Source organism: Magallana gigas, chromosome 8 (genome assembly GCF_963853765.1).
Source record: "Magallana gigas chromosome 8, xbMagGiga1.1, whole genome shotgun sequence".
Taxonomy (NCBI): Eukaryota; Metazoa; Mollusca; class Bivalvia; order Ostreida; family Ostreidae; genus Magallana; species Magallana gigas.
Genome location: NC_088860.1, coordinates 8,565,397 through 8,571,396, shown reverse-complemented (window position 1 = coordinate 8,571,396; position 6,000 = coordinate 8,565,397).

Genomic DNA, 6,000 nt, shown 5'->3' with positions numbered 1-6,000 from the left:
AAGATCTGAAAATTTTGTGCAAATCGGTTGAGCCGTTTCTGAGATATCGCGTGCACAAAAAACCGTAAGAAAAAAAAAGAAGAAGAAGAAGAAAAAGAATCCGAAGAATAACAATAAGGTCTTCCGTTGGAAACGGAAGACCTTAATAATAGTGAAAAAGAAACAAAGCAATAACAAGAAGGTCTTCCGTTGGAAACGGAAGACCTTAATAATAATAGAGGAAAAGAAACAAAGCAAAAACAATAAGGTCTTCCGTTGGAAACCCATTATCAAATTAAATCATGCATTTTTGGTTCATTATCTTTATTTTGTTTAATAACCGGATGAACTGAGAGAGAGAGAGAGAGAGAGAGAGAGAGAGAGAGAGAGAGAGAGAGAGAGAGAGAGAGAGATTTTTCACCGATTAATTTATAATAGGAAACAAACATACTTTAATTAGTTTTATGCACATATTAAGATACAGAGACTTCGCTCATCCCTACAATAATTTTGAAACCCCCAAATAATTATAAAGAATTTTATAACGGCAATCTGTGTCCATCGGAGCGGTGCTGATGATAGCGATCTGTGTTTAATGGAGCGACGATTAAAACCGCCTGGAACACCCCCCCCCCTTCCTTGGAAATTATATTATCACTCGGATGACCCCCTCCCATCTTTATAAAGGAGCTTTTGCATTTAATATATGTTTTTATTGTTCAGCTTGATCAATATTGACTTAAAGGCCACTTAAAGACAGTGTAAAGACAGTGTAAAGAGAGCGTAAATGCCACTTAAAGATGCTTAAAGGTGGCTTAAAGGTGGCTTAAAGGTGGCTTAAAGACGTTTGGACATTAAGGACCTATAAGCACTTGCTTAAAGGTGACTTTAAGGTGGCTTAAAGGTTGTATAGCCTTTAAGCTCCTTTAAGTCACCTTTAAGCCACCTTTAAGGACTTGCTTAAAGATGGTTTTTCGCCTTGTGTCTTAAGTAATTATAATGTATTAAGAAGAGAACAACATTTAGGAAAGTAAATGCTAATTTTCTCACATTTTTGAACAACAATTATTTGAATATTAATACGGAATGCATTACATGGACCAGACAGGGTAATGAATATGAATGAATTATTTAAAGATTTCATTTCAACAAAATAATCTTCCTTTTGTAATTCATGTGTAATATGAAGGCGGCGATGTTGCAGAAAAAAATACACTACCTGCGTAGTCCATTAGTTTTTCGTAGGTCGTTGAAGGTTTCGACCAATCAATAAACAGGGTATGTAGATTTTAGTCTGGCTGTTTCTATAGAGCTATGAATCAACTAAGAGTTTCCGTAAGAAATAGAGGGAATCATTCCCGGTAGATGTAAATATAATATAATATATGATAAAGAGGTAAAAGTCAATTTTATAAATTTACAGAAGCATTATGTATCAGTTACTAATTTGTAAATGGTTAGTTTTATATTTGTTACTTAAATCACCTTATTTGTTATCATTACTGTTATCAGTTCTTCATGTAGTGTAAGTATACAGTAACTATGACAATGACTTACAGATAGCATGTATCATTAGGTATCCCAGTAGGAACGTTTTCCAGACCTCGATAGTTGCAAGACACATCTTTACACGTTCCCTCGCCGCAATTACAGCGATCGGGACAACCATCAGTCATACCAATAGAACGCACCGCAATCAAAAGAAACAACCAGAGGATGCTGTACGTTCCATTCATATTAAGGCTTATGAAATAACTCCTCATTTCTAAATCGCTATACCAGCATCTTAAATTAAAACAAACGGGTTATCACTGATTTCCTTTCATGAAGTGAATATAAGCAGTGTTTTTTAAGCGAAGACGCAGTTTGATTTAAGAATATACTAGTGCTCATATAAGGACAAGAAGTAAACAAATGAAATACAGTCTCGATATAATAACATTAAAATGTTTGGGTAATTTGAATGTACAAACGTTTTCAATGTGAGATCAGCTTTATGAGCCAATAGGATTGCTTTAAAATTACAGGAAGGTGTCAGTAATGTAATTAATTAATTGACATTTCAGTTCTTTTTAGGTTCAGGAACTACAGCTGAAAAGCGAAAAATGATTTCAATTGAGAATAATGCTAGGCCTGACTTTGATTTTCACGTAATCTATTTTACACGACGAATCTACCCGGAACTTTTACGATCCTTGCATGTAACGTGATGTTTCCTATAATAAGAATAATACTATGCAAACACCGTTCTAGTACAATTTATTACAATGGAGGAAATCATCAACTGCATTCGGCCAATGCAAACATGCTTCGTTTTCCGTCATACATCAACAGGTGGCAATGGAATGAATGCATTTTCAACAACATGAAACGATGACATTAGCTGGTTAATGTCTTCATGAATTCTTCATGTAGGACTCACATTACAGTTCAGACACAAATTGTAAGATTAATAACATTTTAACAATATCATTAATGTACGTGTACGGGGTTATATCCTTAAAAACGTTGAACCCAATCATGCTTTTACCCGTTGCATTAGTTACGACTCGTATTTTCAGCAAAAAGTTTATTACAAGTAAGGATTGTAGACTTTTATGTAAGAATTCAAATTAGGTGGCCACACAGTCACAGATTTTCTTCATACTTAACAGTTTGAAAGACTTTCATGTGTAAAAAAAACCACACCATTTATCTATTGTTGTGTGGTTCTGTTAACATGGTAATAGGCATTCATTTAAATTCCTATTTTAGAACATATTTTTGAGTAATAGAATAATTTGGGGTTACCTGGGTAGAATAAACTATAAAAAAAAATGTATTTTTTCACGAGAAAAAAAAACTTATGAAAAAACGCACATTTTCCATGATAACAAAACATAAATTTCTATATATAATTCCTCTAATTCGAAAATCTTGAAAGTTTTTATACACACCAGTAAGATTGTACCATACGAAATTATATATATATATATATATATATATATATATATATATATATATATATATATATATATATATATATATATATATATATATATATATATATATATATATATATATATATAATTGTGATTAAGAACTGTTGCTATCGCAACAAGCTAGAAATATGAAAAACTCTAGGAATTTTTGAACGGGTATTTCAATTATAAAATATTGTTATTTGATATTAATTGTTGACAAAAAAATCAAGTATGTCCTCAACCTTAGTGCAAAATGAAAAAAAAAATGAATTTTGCTGAATATAATTGTTGTAACTATGGACTTTCAAAAAAATTAAAAAATGGATGTTTTTATGATACTTTAATTTCCCTAGCAACAACACATATCTGTAGCATTACAAAGCTTTTTGTGGTTTATTATGAAAATTGAGGTAGATTTTAACAAGTATCTACAGAAAAATGATTAATATCCCTAAAATAAGGAAAGACTGCGTATTAAAACAACCCTGTTATTTTTAAATTTTTCGTATTTCTTTGCCTTTTTACCATAGCAACAGGTGTCATTATCATTAATAAAATGTATAAAGCATGGATACTGATATGGTTGTAAGTATCAAATAGTTACCCAATTCGTTTTTTTAAATCGAAAAAATCGTCAAAAAAAACTATTTAAATAATCTTTAACGGTTTTCCTGGTATACTGTAGCGAATAGTGGATGAAATATTTCACTTGTGGAGACAAGCACCAAATTTTGCATGAAGGTTCCTTGAACATTACTTGATCAAAAAATATCGTTGCCCATTCAAGTTTTGGTCATGTTCACGATGGCCGCCTCTTATTTCAAAATAGCGTCTTTTTTTATAATGTTTTCATGATATTTTAAATATTTCTTGGTAATGTTTTTATTTTCTGTGAATTTATGAAGAAGAATTTGTTGTATGATATAATTTGATGTTCATTTCATATATGAACACTCTGTGCATGCGTTTAAAAAAAAATGTTGCAGCTCATTTTTGAATGTACATGATCTAATCGTCTAAGCAGTTGCGCAGTGCAAAATAATTCGGACTTGAAACATTTGCATTCCCCAGAACAACTTTTATTACATCAACATTTCAGTAGTTTTTGACATGAAGCCGCCATTGGTGGTAGGGATGTCCGGTGTGAAATACGAAAACCGTAATCTTTATCCCAACCCCATCTGGAAGGGGATGGTGAGTTTTGTCACATGTATAGTGACTGACCAAATGTATCTTTAGCTTGCAATACAGCAGGTATGTTCACGAAACTTTCCTAAGACATGACCTAAGTGTGTTCCTAAGATATGACTTAGGAAAAAAGTTAGGAACATCCTAAGATCAACTTAGGACACGTCTTAAGATGTAGCTCGACGGTAACTTAGGAACATCTTAAGTTAGGATATCCTACAACCAATCTTATATTTCACAATTATTCATTCAGATCGAATTTGAGAGACTTGTGTAGGGATGAATCATTCAACATTTTGCCAGAGAAAATTGTACGTCTCGGTAGTTAACACAAAAGGCCTAAAACCAGTAATTTTAATGTATGCATTTTAATACTTTTACATTTACCTTAATATATATCAGTTACCAATAACAATTTAGTTTGTTTTTCTTTAAATGGGGATCATTTAAAGAAAAACAAACTAAAAATATTACAAGCCCCAAAAAATTCAAATAACTGTCCTTAAAAAAAAAAAAGATATTTATCAGGACATAATTGGCATACAAGTAGATATTTATGTAAACAAGACGTCTGTATTGTCATTTCATAATTAACATTTGAGAATCTTGTCATTCAAGTATATGTAATACATAAACACGCGATTTTCATAGAATTTGAAACGTTACATGAGGAAACACATGTACTCGTACAAACACAACCAACTTCCCTTTAATCTGCAATATATAGAATACACGAACATGTTAAATGAGAAATAAGTTGTAATATATTTCGAAAATATATAAATACAGTTCATTCAACATTACAAATGTTTTAAAGATTATTTTTTTCAGACTAAAGTGATAAAAATTAGGAATGATCATGCATGGTATATGTAACCCGATGTAAATCTACTTTTTATAGCAAAGGACATTTAAATAATTGTTATCCAAAATTATTATAATCATAACAATGAATGTAACTCATTTAGTGTACAATGAAGATAAAAAAAAGAGATATTATTTGCCAAAAAAAATTCTTAATTTGTCAGCTCCAAGGCAGGCATGTAGCAACGGGGAAGCGGTGAAAGTTCGGGGCCCCCTCCACATCATTTTGTTTAAATGAACATACATGATAGAATAATTGACTATGCCCCCCCCCCCCCCTCCCGGATTAGGAATTTGGTCTTTGTCGAAAATGCTGGAACTGTGGAAAATATTGCCTTATTCTACCGGTCTTAGAAGAGGCTTCACAACATCCCCATATACCTAAAAACGTGATTTTATAGCTTTAGGATGGTCTTAGGACAAGGTAGGTGATGTCTTAAAGTTAGGACAAAGTTATGGCGGTTCCTAAATTTAGGAGAGCTTCGAGAAACAGACTTAAGACTAAGACGTATCCTAAGATGTACTTAGGACATACCATAGTCCTAAGATAGCTTCGTGAACATGCCTGCAGATCTCTTAATATGTTCTACAAGAGCAGCTCTTGGGGGATCGAGGGATGCCATTGTACGGACGCTGTACGAGCAAAGAGGTCAAGGCGCGTGTCATTTACTCTATTGGCAGTGCTGGGCCGAACGTACAAATGTACAAATAGATTATATGTTCTGTCACACTGACACAGGAGAACTTAAGAATCCGAATACCTCTGTAACGCTCTCAAACACATTTCAGCCTGCCATGCTGTCATTTTACCTGTCCCATCAAATACGGACTCTGTATCACAATCCGTAAATGCATGAAAGAATTAAAGTGCTTTTGATCTTGGACCCACTGATTAAACATTATCATTAATTGGTATCCATCACAAATTCCTGCCCTTTCACCCATAACTCATCAACTTTCAAATCATCAAAACACCCACACCAATAATAATAGCAACAATCTGTAT